At 44.0% G+C, this 16,517-nt stretch overlaps 1 protein-coding gene across 1 annotated transcript in view; it reads right to left on the bottom strand.

The window, feature by feature from the left end:
• LOC124723043 (E3 ubiquitin-protein ligase HERC2) overlaps window positions 1-16,517 on the bottom strand; it is an 819,840-nt gene that overhangs the window by 393,245 nt on the left and 410,078 nt on the right. The window lies entirely within an intron of this gene.

Raw genomic sequence — 16,517 nt, forward strand, 5'->3', positions numbered from 1 at the left:
TATTGAAATTGGTTTTAATATTTACTATTCCTGTCATAGATTTGAATGTATAATATGATGTACCATAGGCAAATGAGCCTGGCCATTGTCCACAGCAATGAAGTTCGGCAATGTGGATTTTGTTTGCCCGCGCTCTGCTGCTGCGCTTGCGCAGTTCTCATCCCTCCGCTGTTCCGCCTCTATGCGCGGAGGCGCTGTCTTACATGGCGTGAGCTATAGTTGGAGATGACTTTAACCTACTAGGTATTGACTGGCATTTCTATGGATTCAATGTAGCTGATACGGTCAGAATCTTGTGAGATAGTTTTCAACATCTTTTCTGAAAATCATCTTCAATAGTTCATTTGATAGCCCATACACGGTGGTAATATTTTAGAACTTGTAGCTAGCTACAAACAGGCCTGACCTTATCAGCATATCGATAGAGAGAGACAGGGATTAATGACCATGGTGTCATCATAGTGACAATGCTTACTAAAGTTAATAAACCAGTGCACAAAGGTAGGAAGAGAATTTTTGCTAGAAACAGCAGATACATGGCTGTTAACACCCCACTTAGATAATGACTGGACGTCATTTAGTTCCAGTGTGATGAATGCAGTGGAATTACGCACAAAGTTGAAACTGATTGTAACTCAAACTCTGGAGAAATAAGTGCCAAGTAAGCATGTTAAGGAAGGAAACAACCCACCGTGGTTTAATTGCAAAATTCGCAAAATGCTGAGGAAGCAGAGACTGTTGCACTCTCAGTTCAAACAAGAATGCACAAATGTTCAAGGGCAGTAGTTAGTAGAAATTCATGTACCCGTAGAAAGATAGACATGGAAAGCATTCAAGAACTTAGCAAAAGATCTTGCCGAAAATCCAAGAAAATTCTCGCCCTATGTGAAATTCCTAACACAACTGAAAATTTCTATTTAGTCACTTGTTGACCAGTCTGGCGTGGCAATAGGAGACAGCAAAAGGAAAACTGAAGTTTTCCACTTTGTGTTTAAAAAAATCATTCATGCAGGATGATCATACAAACATACCATCATTTGATCATCACTCAGACTCCCTTCTGGAGCATATAGTAGTAGGCATCCCAATCATAGAGAGACAAGTGAAAGAGTTGAATGAAATACATCACCAGGTCCAGATGGAATTCCAATTCAGTTTTACAGAGGGTACTCTATGGCATTCGCCCCTTACTCAGCTTTCATTTATTGCGAATTGTCACTGAGTGATTGTAGGAAGACAAAAGATGACTTACAGAAAATTTGTAGTTAGTGTGGTGAATAACAGCTCACTCTAAATGTAGAAAAATGCCAATGAGTAGGAGATCAATCCTGTAATTTTTGAATACAGACACTTTGATTAAATACCTGTGTGTAATGTTGCAAAGTGATATAAAATGAAACAAGCTCATAAGGACAGTAGTGGGTGTGGTGTCACCGCCAGACACCACACTTGCTAGGTGGTAGCCTTTAAATCGGCCGCGGTCCGTTAGTATACATCGGACCCGCGTGTCGCCACTATGAGTGATTGCAGACCGAGCGCCGCCACACGGCAGGTCTAGAGAGACTTCCTAGCACTCGCCCAGTTGTACAACCAACTTTGCTAGCGATGGTTCACTGACAAAATATGATCTCATTTGCCGAGACGATAGTTAGCATAGCCATCAGCTATGTCATTTGCTACGACCTAGCAAGGCGCCATTACCAGTTACTATTGATATTATGAATCATGTACCGTCAAGACCGATGTTCATCATTAATGGATTAAAGTTGAGTATTCCACCAGCTACATCCATTTTTCTAAATTCTAATTTCCTTGTCCTGTTCCAGACCTCACGCCAGCCTTCGTGAGCTAAAATGCGTGCCTTTCGGCTTCCTCTAGTAACAAGGTGTTGGCTCTCTTGCCAGCCCACAACATTGGCGACGAGGCAAAACTGCGTTCTTAACTATACTGCCCTGATTTACTTGTGTAATGGCTTCGCCATCATCTCCAGATGTACTTTCCAAATTTTATCGCTTACAGAATCAGCAGATGCAGGCCTTACTGGATGCCCTTGGACAGCTCGTCCAGGGTCATCGTGCAATGCAAAATGATGCAGCAGCCGCCGCTCCACCGCTAACGCAGCCACAACACGCAGTTGCACCAACTTTTCGTCCTTTTGATGCTGCATTGGAAAGCTGGACGGAGTGGTCACGCCAATTTGGATTCCATCTCGCCGCCTACAGAATTCAAGGTAACGAGCGGCAGCCTGTTTTGTTGTCCTCCGTAGGGGTGAACACGTACTGTGTGATAGTCAAATTATTTCCCCGACGTGACGTAGCAACTCTGTCCTACGACGAAATTTTGTCTGCATTAGATGCATATTTCAAAGACTCAGTCAATGGAGTTGCCAAACGGTATACCTTCTTTCGTACAAAACGTACGGCAGGTCAGACTAATCGGGAGTGGGTGGCAACCTTGCAAGGCCTTACTAGGGATTGTGCTTTTGAGTGTCAATGTGGACTCCCTTATTCAGATACTATGGTATGTGATGTAATTGCACAGAACATTTCTGATGTTTGTATAAGGGAACAGATTTTGAAACTAGTCAATCCCTCCCTTCAACAAGTGATGGACATATTGGATCGGCAGGACACACTTGACTTTGCTCAGGAATCATTTGCAACTTCGCCACCCGTGTGTCAGGTTAACCGGCCCACCGGGCGAGCTGCACGGAACAGTCAACAGCCCTCGCGCCCGGCCGCGCCGCTGCCGCCAGGCTCTCAGCCACGTGTACCACGCCGGCAAGCAAATGCAGTGCTAAAATCATGCCCGCGGTGTGCTACTAGACATTCGCATGAGAATTGCCCGCCAAGCCAAGCTATTTGCTTTCACTGTAATAAAAAAGGACATGTTCAAAGTGTTTGCCAGAAAAAGCTCAGATCGGAAACTCAAGATCATTCCAGGCCCTTTGCTTCGTGCTGGAATCGGAATCGAACCAACGAAATTCAGGCTCGCGAAACTTCGCCCATGGAAATTCATATAGTTCATTCCACTCCGCCCAGTGCCACTCTCTCTAACAGTGACTGTGTTCGTCCCACAAATAGTGTGCGTCGACATCGCCGGAACTCCCGTCAAGTCGCAAGTGATTTTGTACCAGTGTCAGTTCACGCTGCACAAGACAGTCGCTTTTGTCGTCAGCAGGGCAATAAACTTTTTGTGGACTTGGACATTAACGGCAAAGTGATACCATTCCAGCTCGATACTGGGGCTGCAGTTTCACTGATCAATCAAGACACTTACGAACTGCTGGGCACACCTCCGTTGCGTGCCGCAAATGTTAAGCTAACTAGCTATTCAGGTCAAAAGATCCCTGTGTTAGGAGAGTGCAGCCTTCTTGCAACATACAAAGGACGAACAAAACTTGTGTCATTTTACGTCCTTCGTTCTTCTTTTGCAGTGAACTTATTTGGTTTCGATTTATCTCAGTTGTTTAACTTGTCTATAGTAAGTCAGGTCCTATCAGTGAACCAGACTGTGCCTTCAGACAGTGGTTCTCGTCTATGTGAAGAATTTGCAGACATTTTTGCACCAGGCCTCGGTTGCGCTAAGAACTATAAAGCACATTTGGAACTGAAAGTTAACGCGCAACCAAAATTTTTCAGAGCGCGCAATGTTCCCCACGCATTGCGTGATGAGGTCGCAAAAACATTACACGATTTGGAATCACAAGGTGTAATTGAACGTGTGCAGGCTTCTCTCTGGTTATCACCCTTAGTAATTTTTCCAAAACCTTCCGGAAAATTGAGACTTTGTGTGGACTTCAAGGCAACAGTGAATCCACAACTAGTGACTGCAACTTTTCCTTTACCCCACACGGAAGATCTTTTTGACAAACTGTGCCCGGGAAAATATTTTTCAAAGTTGGACCTAGCGGATGCGTACTTGCAAATACCGGTGGACGAAGAACCCCAGTGCGTTTTGGTGGTTAACACGCATCTTGGTTTGTATTGATTCAAACGACTGCCATTCGGGTGTGCATCCGCCACTGCATTGTTTCAGCAATATCTACAAACTGTTTGTGCGTCGATCCCCACTGCAGCAAACTATCTGGACGATATTGTGATCTCTGGAAAGACGGAAGAAGAACATTTAGCCAATCTCAGAACATTATTTTAGGTCTTGCGACAAAATGATCTTCGCTTGCGGAAGGACAAATGTGTGTTTTTTGCTCGTGACTTGCCCTACCTGGGACATGTACTCAATGCCCAAGGCATACATCCAAGTCCCGAGCACCTCCGTGCCATACAACACTTGCCTTTGCCGCAGAATTTGAAGCAGCTACAGAGTGTGCTGGGAAAAATTAACTATTATCACCAATATGTTCCACATGCTTCTTCCATTTCAGCTCCGCTTCATTGCTTACGCCGTTCATCTGGACGATGGAATGCGAACGCGCCTTTTGCCAGTTGAAATCGGCGTTGCTTTCCAATACTTGCCTTACGTCATTCGATCTCCAGAAGCCCCTTTTGTTGATGGTGGATGCATCAGATTTCGGGATCGGTGCTGTGCTTGCGCACAAAGATGGATCGCATGATCGCCTTATTGCCTTTGCGTCCAAATTGCTCATGTCTGCGCAAAGAAATTATTCACAGATAGATAAAGAAGCATTGGCTCTCATATTTGGTGTTACAACGTTTCATGATTTCTTGTATGGTCGTCACTTTACCATCATCACTGACCACAAACCTTTGACATCGCTTTTTCATCCGACCAAGCCTGTACCTCCACGTACAGTGCAGAAATTCTTTCGCTGGTCTATTTTCCTCTCGCAGTACCGCTACGATATCTTGTATCGGTCCACTGCTAAGCACGGAAACGCCGATGCGTTGTCCCGGTTGCCTGTTGCTGAGGATAGAGCATTCGATTCCTCCGAACTTGCTTGCATGTTCATTGATTCGGAAACCGATGACGTGGTTGAATCGTTTCCGATTGATTTTCGTCATGTAGCTACAGCCACAGCTGCCGACCCTGTCCTTGCTACTGTTCTGTGTTTTGTTGCTACACAATGGCCCTTGTCAAAGTCACGGATCGGGGATCCGTTGGTTCGCCGATTTTTTGCTCACCAGGAGAGACTTTTTGTATGACGTGGTGTTTTGCTGTTGCGTTCTGATAATGATCAGTCCAGGGTCGTGGACCCACGTTCATTACAGTCCTCTGTCTTACAGCTTCTCCACCTAGGACATTGGGGTATAGTGAGAACGAAACAACTTGCTCATCAGCAATGTACTTGGTTCGGAATCGATGCCGCGATTACGAATATGTGTTCTTCTTGCATGGTGTGTGCCGAACAACAATCAGCACCACCACGGAAATTCTTTGCATGGCCAAAAGCCACTTCCCCTTCGCAACGTTTACACATCGATTTTGCTGCTCCATTCTGGAATGCTCGATGGTTGGTTGTGGTAGATTCATTCAGTAATTTTCCTTTTGTTGTCCGGATGTCTTCCACGACGTCATCTGCAACCAACCAAGCGTTATCTGCTATCTTTTGCATTGAAGATCTTCCACAGACTATTGTTTCCGACAATGGCCCACAATTCATGTCCGCAGAATTTCAGTCATTCTGCAAGGCCAATGGTATTCAACATCTGACGTCCGCGCCGTTTTCGCCACAGTCAAACGGTGCCACTGAATGATTGGTCAGGACTTTCAAGTCACAGATGTTGAAGTTGAAAGAGTCGCATTCTCGGGAGGACGCGTTATTGCTCTTTTTGTCCTCGTATCGCTCTCAGCCCTGAGATGGTCGCTCGCCGGCTGAGTTGCTCCACGGTCACCCTCATCGAACCTTGATGTCTTTGCTACATCCGCCGCATCAGGTTCCTGCGCAGCGGCAGACATCTGCTTTTGCCCCAGGCGACGTTGTCTACTACCGCTACTATCGAGGTTCACGGCGTTGGCTTGAAGGGCGCATTCTTCACTGCCTCGGCTGCGCTATGTATCTGGTTTTGGGGGCCTCTGGTGAGGTGCGTCAGCATCTCAATCAGCTGCGCCTCTGTCGTTGCACAGGATCTGCCGCTCCCCGTCTGCTTTCAGCGACGGTGCCGTCCAGTCAGCGCCCTGGGGACCCATCTACTGGCTCGCCTCAGCCCCAGGTGTTACCGACACTGCCTTCCATTTTGCCCCATGGCAACGCGCCGCCGCCGCCTGTTCTCCCGCCGGCAACGCCCGCAGTGGACGCGTCGCTGCAATGGCTGGGTGCATCCCTGGGTCACGCACCGCCGATTGCTTCCCATGACCAGTTGTCCTCCGACATGGAACTCTTGCCCACTCCGGACCGTATGTCGTCTTCGCCCGTTGGGTGCCCAGGCCCGATGGAGGTCGACCCTTCGACCCTCCTGTCTCTCTGCGGGCGAATACACCGCATGTTGACGTGCACCCTGGAGCAAGTTTTCAGGCGTTTCCTAGCTCCCCGCGGTCCGAATGGCAGGGTGCAGGTGGCACAGCCTCACTTGTTGTTAGGTTCCCCACCTCGTCGCATACGTCTACATGGGGTCCTCCCCATGGCGGGCGGAAGCCTTATGCCACAACCGCACGCCGATTTTCGGGGGAGGAATGTGGTGTCACCGCCAGACACCACACTTGCTAGGTGGTAGCCTTTAAATCGGCCGCGGTCCGTTAGTATACATCAGACCTGCGTGTCGCCACTATCAGTGATTGCAGACCGAGCGCCGCCACACGGCAGGTCTAGAGAGACTTCCTAGCACTCGCCCAGTTGTACAACTGACTTTGCTAGCGATGGTTCACTGACAAAATACACTCTCATTTGCCGAGACGATAGTTAGCATAACCATCAGCTACGTCATTTGCTACAACTTAGCAAGGCGCCATTACCAGTTACTATTGATATTATGAATCATGTACTGTCAAGACCGACGTTCATCATTAATGGATTTAAGTTAAGTATTCCACCAGCTACGTCCGTTTTTCTAAATTCTAATTTCCTTGTCCTGTTCCAGACCTCACGCCAGCCTGCGTGAGCTAAAACGCGTGCCTTTCGGCTTCCTCTAGTAACACGGTGTTGGCTCTCCTGCCAACCCAAAACAGTGGGGAATGTGAACGGTCAACTTCAGTTTACTGGGAGAATTTTAGGAAAGTATAGCTCATTTGAGTACTGCTGGGCTGACAGCAGAACGATTTTATTGCCGCCAATGTACATTTTGAAGAAAATGGAATTTTCGGCTTGTACACAGGCATATAGACAATCATTCTTCCCTTGCGCTACCTGCGAATGGGACAGGAAAGGACTAGTGATGGTAAAAGTTACTCTTCGCAACACACTGTATGGTGACTTGTGGAGTATGTATGTAGACATAAATGTAGATGTAGACATATTATTTAGACATGCTTCTTTGCATCCTCCTCATTATACTTTGTTACATGACTCAAGTGATAAAGAAACAATTAATAATCAGTAAATGGGGGAGGGAAGTGATGGTGAGAGGGGGGGGGGGGGGGAGAAAAGAGAGAGAGAGAGAGAGAGAGAGAGAGAGAGAGAGAGAGAGAGAGAGAGAGAGAGAGAGACTTGGAACTAGTCATAGTGGGGTGTGAAGGGCACAGTAGGGCTGCATATTACCACTAAGTATACATGATTGGTTGGTTGGTTGCTTGCTTGCTTGGATAGACGTTTAAAGGGACAAAACTACTGTCATTAGTCCCTTGTTCCTCAAACAGACAAGCCTACATCCCTATACATCAGAAATGGCCTACTGTACAAAACCCAGGGGAAGAAAACCTCAATGTCTACCAAAGGTCAATGAAGGTAAGGTAAGGGACAAAGAAGAAAAAAGGGAGAGAGGAAGAAAAATATGCAAGGTGCCTCATCTAGGGAGCAGCTGAAAGCCCCCAAAACCAGACTGCAATGATGGGCAAAGGAAGCAACAGAGTGTTCTGCCAACCCCTCAATGGGCCGATAAGGTTAAGTGGCCTTCCTTTAAAGTGAGTGATAAAAGGCCCCTTCGTGAATAAAATGTAAAACTAAGCCAGCCACTGAGGCATTGCCTCATAATACCTGGGGTATGGAGTCAGGGAGATCGACAGTCTGCCGCAGGGTGGCTAGGTTGGAACAGTCCAGCAATATGTGGACCACCATCCAATGGGATCCACAATGACAGTGAGGTGGGACCTTGCAATGGAGGAGATGACTAGGAGTCAGCCAAGTAAGGCCAATGTGGAGCCAGCAAAGGATAGTACATTTCTTGTGAGAGGCCTGCATGGAGGATCTCCACAGATTCATAGTCTCCTTTATCACCTGTAGTTTGTCTGGTGAAGCCTGAGAGAGCCATTCCATATTCCCAATCCCTAAAACTTGACAGCCTAATACTGATTGGAGATCTCAAGAGGGGTTTACTGGTAGCCAGTTTCACCACGTTTCATCAAGTTCATTCCCCGGGATCCCGATGTGGCCTGGGACCCAGACGAAGGTCACTGAGCATACACATTGTTCAAGGGCATACAGGGAATCCTGGAAAGCAATGACCAATGAGTGGTAGGGGTAACACTGTTCAAGGAGTCACTGCAGACGAGAAAGCACTCACTGGTGTAGGAACAGATACGCTCAAGAGCACGAGAGATGCTTACCAACTCCACAGCGAAAACAAACAGCCATCTGGCTAGAAGCACAAATCAGTATGTCCTGCATGAGTATAAGCAAAGCCTATGTGACCAGCAACCTTCGAGGCATCAGTAGAGCCTACTTCTGAATCCTGGGATGGGTCAAGGTTGCAGAAAAATTGGTGGTGAAGGACCTCGTGGTGAACCAAGTAATTCAGACCTTGCAATAAGTCAAGACGAAGCTGTGGCTGAGGGATGCACCATGGAGGCGTATGTGAATGGGCCAGGAGGAAAAGTGGTAGAGAAAACAACTGAAGTTCAGACAGGAGAGACCGGATGTGGATTGCGATCACAGTGCCTGATCTGGGCTGCTGTTGTGGAAGATGGGTTTCCGTGTTTGGAAAGAGGAGATGGTATGTCAGATGCTTAGGGGAGCTGAGAATGTGTGTAGCATAACTGACAAGCTGGTGTTCGATCCTGATCCGCAATGGAGGGACGCCAGCCTCCGAGAGTACGCTGTTTGCAGGACTAGTTCAACAGGCTCCTGTTGCAAGTTGGACTCTGCATTGGTGTATCACATCCAGTATCCGCAATGCTGAGTGCAATGTTAAATAGTATATCAGACTCCCAAAATCAAAACTGGGTTGTGTCAGGGCTCTGTAAAGCCACAGAAGGGTAGTGTGGTCTGCACCCAGCTGGTGTTACTCAGGCAATGCAGTGTATTAAGGTGCAGCCAGCACTTTCGTTTAACCTGGCAAAGATGGGGAACCCACGTCAACTGAGCATCAAAGACTAGTCCTAAAAAATGATAAGTCTCCTGTGCGTTGAATAGTTTGTCGTCAAAGTAAAGTTCTGACTGTGGGTGAAAGATACAACATCAACAGAAGTACATAACGGGGGTCTTGGTAGTTGAAAAACAAAAGCCACAGGTGAGAGCCCATGACTGCGCCTTTCACATACAGCCTTACAGTTGACGTTCAGCTATACCCACAATACAGGAGCAATAGTAGAGGCGAAAGTCATCAGCATACAAGGAAGGTGATACTGAGGACCTCACAGCTGCTGCTAGACCATTGATGGCTATTAGAAAGAGACAGGCACTCAGTACAGAGTCTTGCGGGACTCCATTCTCTGGCGTAGGGGGCAGGGGTGTACTGTGGGAAGCAACTCAAACCCAGAAAGTATTGTGCAACAAGACAGTGTGGATAAAAATCGGGAGCGCACCCCGGAGACACCACTCGTGTAAGGTAGTGAGGATGTAGTGTCATGAGCCCTTCGCAGATCATAGAAGATGGCTATAAGGTGTTGACATTGGACAACTGTTCGGATGGCAGGCTGCAGATAATGTGACTTGTGATCCTTCCCAGCCACCTTTCCTTCATGATATATTCCCAATAAATGTGGGCTAGGAATTGCGCTACTTTTGGATGTTCATACTTTAAATCCAATAACAAGCCATGGCATGGTGACTCATTCACTTTGAATAGTTTCAGTTATATTTTGACAATGTAAGAGCTTATTTCAGTGTTACCCACACGTGAATTTTTTGTCTGTAGTGGTATGGCAGTAAGATCATCATGCATGAATGTGGTTTAAAAAGCATAATTTAATACTTAGGCTTGCTGTTTACTGTCTTCAACAACTCTAAAACTGATCCATGACATACTGGATGCAAGATTTTGATTTGTTCATTGGATTTACTTAGAAAAAGTACTTTCTAAAACTTTCTGAAAGACCTTTCAACAAGATCTGAATGTGGAAATTATTGTACAATCACAAGAAGCCTTATGTTGTGAAATTGTACCATTCATTGTATTTACAACAACTTTCAAACAGTACGGTTAGGTAATGTTGGCTATTTGACCTTGCTTGGCACACATTTGTGTAGAACATGATTTATAATGTTAGTTTCACATTTCATGGATCATCTGCATGCTAAATCCTAATGGGATGGAAAAAGTCATTTTAAATTCACATCATAAATTATTTTGTAAATATAGCTACATGCTAACTATTTACAAGTATGTTTCCCTCCAGGGATTCCCATATCAGTTCACAAAGCACCACTGTCAAAATTGCATGCTGATCAAGAATGTACTGATAGCAAATTTAGCAGCATGCCTCTGAATTGCTTCACTTGCTTCCTAAAATTGAGAATATTTAGATGAAATGTATATTAAGATGACCATGGGCAAACACCATATATTCTTCTTACCGTTTACTTCTATGCAATCTATACTTTCTCTCTAAGTGATGATTCATGCCAGAAAATTATTCCATAATATATCATTTAGTTGAAATATGCAAAATATGTTGATTCGTTTGTTCCCAAGACTACTAATTACATAAAGAGCAAAAGTAGCAGAACTTACTTGATTGAGAATCTCAGCAATACGTTTCTTCCAGTTCAAGGTTTTCATAAATGTGTACACTCAAAAATTTTTGAGCATTGTACCCCATTTACTGACTACTATGCATTTCCTACATCAACTGTTGATATGACTACATTTACTGTACAGAACTAAATACTGAATGCCTGACTTTTTTCTGAGGTAGGGAGGTCTGGTACATGGTCCACTCAGTCCTTGTGAGGCCAAACGAGGAGCTGCTTGAATTAAGGAACCACTGCAGCGTCATCAGCGATTCATCTCTGGCAATAACAGTTCAAGGGACTGTCAACACACTGATCATATGTCCCACAATTGTAGATCACTCCTTGTATAGCCTTGGAAGGTAGTAGTTGTCTTTCAAAACAGGTCTAAGGCCTAATCTGTGAGAGGTGTTTACTTTACTTTCTCAAAATTTAGGGAGAGCCCATTTTCCAAGAACTGCTTTATAATTTTTTGAACAATATCATTAATAATCTTTTCTGTTGCTTTCTCTCTAACCGGATTTATTATAACACTAGCATCATCTGCAACATGTACCAATTCTGCATGTTGAATATTAAGTGGAAGGTTATTCACATATGTACACTGCAAAACAAAAAGGTATACCTGGAAAGATGAAATCGATTTTGATCAGATGATGGCATATGCCACCTGGGGGGTAGTATATGTACTGATAAGGGCTCCAATGTCATCTGTCAACAGATAATGTTGGGACATAGCTACCAGAGTGTCGTCTGTTTCTACCCTATAAGAGGGAATGCTCACAGCCAGAAAGCTCAATGTGGTGCAAACATGTGAAGCAAGCAGGCAAACATGCCACAGACATGCACTTGTGCATGCTACAGTCAACTGTGGGAGTTTGAAAGAGATCCAATTGTAGCCATTTGAGTGGCAACATTGTCATTTCAGAGAATTGCCACACAAGTTGGACACGCTGTGCCAGTAGTGCTATGACAAATCGTCATATTGTAAAGACAGCAGGAGCAGATTGTACAGCCACCACAGCACAGATAAGAGCACTTGTGAGTCCTGAGGTAACAACAGGAACTGTTGTGAACCAGTTATTAGCAGTGGGACTATTGGCAAGCATACCTCTAGCCTATCTTCCACTCATGCCATGGCATCGATGTGCACAGCTTAACTGGTACTGTCAGAGGACCACTTGGAAGATGGAATGCCATGCAGAGGTCTTTAGCAATGAAAGCAGATAATGCCTGCACACAAATGATGATTATTAGTGTGCACAGTGTCAACCTGGTGAGTGCTTTCTCATAGAGTGCATTTGTTCAAGGCACACTGGTGCCACCCCAGGCTGTATGGTCTGGGGTGTGAAAAGCTACAGGTCTCGCCCACATTTGGTGTTTCTGGAGGGGATGGAAACCAGTGTTTGGTACATTCAGAATGTTGTTAGATCCTTTCTTTTACCATTCTTGCAACAGGAAAGTGATGTGTTGTTCTAATAGGATAATGCTTACCCACACACTGCTCTGAAACTCAATGTGCTCTGCAAGACGTGCAGCAACTTCCCTGTCCAGCACAATCTCTGGACTTGTCTCCAATTGAGCACATGTGAGATACGATGGGATGAGAAGTGACTGATCAACCAAGAACTCTTACAGAACTACATGAACAGATTGAGCAGTTCGCATCTGCATTGCTGCCCATGGAGGCTATACCACACACTAATATGGGTGTTTCAGCAAGGGTTGATAGCTGGTACCTCAGAATTGCTTGTGCTATTGATCTGTAAATGTAATCATTGCAACAATAAATCCTAAGTGAATCAGAAACCTCTAAAAGGATTTTTTGCCGTCAGTGTATTACAAAAAGTAGGAGACCCGTAACTGAACGCTGTGAGTCTCCCTTTGTGAATTCTCCCCAGTCACTAACATTTCCTCTCCTTCCAGTATTGTTTGAATTATTTAGTACAACTTTTTCATTCTGTTTGTTAAGTATGATTCAAACTAGCTGTATGTAAAGAAATTCTCAGTTGAGCAATCCCTTTGGAATCTAAATTGTGATATGCTAAGTAAACTGTTTCTACCTAAATCTGAGACTACTCATGAGTGCATTACTTTGTCAAGTATTTTGGAAATAGATATCAGTAAGAAAACTGGACAATAATTATTTAAGTCTTTCTTAGCTCCAGCCTTATACAAACGTTTCACAACTACACATTTTAATCTGTCTGGAATAATTCCCTATGCCCCTAATGCATTACATATTACTAAGGACATTACTTATTAAGTTAGAACAATTTTTCCGAAATCTGTTTGACATTACATGAGTAGCATATGAGCTTTTGTTTTCCACAGTTTTTTTATTTCTATTAATTTCAGTGAAATATGTAGTTGCTACTTCAAATTGCTTAACGTTTTATGGAATGACATTTTCAATACATTCTCTTGCTTCTTCAACAGACACATTTAATCCTAATTCTGCTGCTACATCGTTTCAAATACTCCTGCTACACTGTTAAAAATACTTGCAACTTGTGAATTATCAATCACAACAGTGTCATTTAATTTAATTGTTATACACTGATGGGACAAAAGTCATGGGATGCCCCTTAATATCATGTCAGACCTTATTTTGCCTGGCATAGTGCAGCAACTCAATGAGGCATGGACAAGTCATTGGAAGTCCCCTCCAGAAATAATGAGCCATGCTACCTCTATACCCTCCACACTTGTGAACGTGTTGACAGTGCAGAACATTGTGCACAAACTGACCTCTTGATAATGTACCATAAATTTTTGATGCAATTCATGATGTGTGATCTCTGTGACCAAATCATTCTCATGAATTGTCTGGAATGTTCTTCAAGCCAAATATGAAAAACTGAGGCCTGGTGACACGATATGTTGTTTGGGAACATGAAGTCCATGAATCCTGCAGACAGTTTCAAAGTCGCTGAATGTAACCATATCCAGTCAATGATCGGTTTAGTTGGTCCAGAGGACCCCATCTATTCCATGTAAATGCAGCCCGCACCATTATGGAGCTACCACCAGCTTGCACAGTGCCTTGTTGACAAGCTGGATCCATGGTTTTCTGGGGTCTGCGCTACACTCGAACCCCCCCCATCAGTTCTTACCAACTGAAATCAGGACTCTTCTGACCTGGTCACAGTTTTCCAGTCATCCAGGATCCAACCGATATGCTCATGAAACCAGGAGAGGAGGTGCAGACAATGTCACGCCATTAGCAATGCGACTCACATTCGCTGTCTGTTACCATGCCCCATTAATGCCAAATTTTGCTACACTATCTTAACGGATACTTTCATTGTACATGCCACATTGATTTTTGCAGTTATTTCATGCAGTGCTGCTTGTCTGTTAACAATGACAACTCTATGAAAATTCCGCTGCTCTCGGTCATTAAGTGGAGGCTGCTGGTCACTGCGCTGTCTATGGTGAGAGGTAGTGCCTGAAATTCGGTATTCTTGGCGCACTCTTGACTCTGTGGATATTGGGATATTGAATTCCCTAACAATTTCTGAAACAGAATGTCCTATGCATCAAGCTCCAGTTACAATTCCAAGTTCATAGTCTGACAATTCCCACTGTGGGGCTGTAAACACATTGGAAACCTTTCCACTTGAATCATCTCAGTACAAATGACAACTCTGCCAATGCACTGCCCTTTTATACATTGTGTATGTGATACTACCACCATCTGTATACGTGCATATCGCTATCCCATGACTTTTGTCACTTCAGTGTAGTATCTTGTACACAGATTGTTTGTCCCATCTCCTGTTTGACAATATCCTATTAGTTTTAATATTATTATCAGCATTATTAAATTCATATTAGTGGACATTTTAATGACTTTCCTTAAAATATAAGATTTCTATACATGATTCATTCATTTTCTGAGTTATATATTTTCCAAAGTATTACATGTGCAAATATGAGTGATGCATGAATAGAACTGTAAACTCACAGAGTTTGCTTTCTGCCCCCCAGTTTGTATTACAAATGCAGTGCCTTGACAAAGTGGCAACAAAGCAAGAAAAGAGTTTGTGTGTGTTGTAATATGCGAGATGTTTATCTGTTACAACAGTGCAGCATGCATTCAGAAGGAATTATGATCAAGAACCGCAATGTAAACAGAGCATTGCACCCTGGTATCCACAATTTAGGGACACTGGTTGTCCCTGTAAACAGAAAAGTACTAGTCAACCAAGTGTGTCAGACGTAAGAGTGGAGAAGGTGAGGGATACTTTCATATGCAGTCCAAAAAATGAACAGTTTACACAAGCCATAATCTTGGAATTATCACAGCAAACTGCGTGGAAGATTTAACAACAGAGGCTAAATTTCAAACCATTCTGTCTGCAGCTCGTGCAATAATTAAAACCAGAAGATTATGGCCGGCAATCAATTTTGTATCATGATGCACTTGAGGATGAACATTTCACCTCCAAGCTAACATACAGTGATGAAGCAACCTTCCATTTATGTGGAAAGGTTAATCACCACAAAGTGAGAGTGTGGGGCACTGAAAATTCACATGAAATTTTCGGACATGAACAAGATTTGCTGAAGATTAATGTTTTCTGTGCAGTGTCACAGATAAATATGGAAGAGCTGTTTTTTTTCTGTGAGAAGACTGTAATGGGTACGTCTTCACTTCGCGTGTTGCGGCTGTGGTTGTTTTCACAACCGACTCCTGATTCCATGAATTTCATCTCCCAACAAGTTAGGGCATCCCCTCATCATTGCCTAAGTTGGGCATTGCATTGCTAGGTTGGGCACAGTGCTGAAGTGAAGTCGCTCTGTTCCGTGGCCCCCACCCCGCACCCCCCCAAGGTCACCTAACCTAAGACCTCCTAATTTTTTCCTTTGAGGGTACATTAAGAACATGTTTATGTACCCCCACACCCAAGAACACTGGAACAGCTTACAGAACACATTGTAATCAATGTTGTTGTGATGCCCTCTGAGAAGATGTTTGCTAAGGCAAGGATTGAACTTGACCACCACTCGGACATGCGTCAAGTGACCAGAGAACTGAAACAATGATTCCCATTCATTTTTCAAGTCGGCACCTTTTAAGAAATCTACACTGAACTCTCCGCTAATTACTGTTTCTTCTTGTCTCATAGGCAGCTCAATAATTCATCTCGGTTTCTCATAAATAAGTGAAAGTTTCCTAAAGTGAATCTGTAGACTTATAATGACAAAAGAAGTATTCTTCCATAACAACACACAAGAACATGCTTCTGAGTTCTGATCGCCACGAAAACTGCTTGTTTCAACATTCCTGACTTAATGCCGAACTTTTACATATGTTGCAACTCCTTACATAAAAATGACATTAAATTCTCCATCCCTAATTCTCCATTATCATCAACGAAATTAACAATGATGGGTAACCCTACTGTCACAAATACCTATGGGCTTTGACTTCAGTGACCTTTCTGCCTGTTAAAATTTTAATCAATTAATGTTTTCTTATGCAATGTATTTACAGAGCCACTGATAAAAAGCAAGGCTTTCACTACAGATAGTTATACAACTGTAGGCC

Source organism: Schistocerca piceifrons, chromosome X (genome assembly GCF_021461385.2).
Source record: "Schistocerca piceifrons isolate TAMUIC-IGC-003096 chromosome X, iqSchPice1.1, whole genome shotgun sequence".
In the NCBI taxonomy this organism is placed as follows: Eukaryota; Metazoa; Arthropoda; class Insecta; order Orthoptera; family Acrididae; genus Schistocerca; species Schistocerca piceifrons.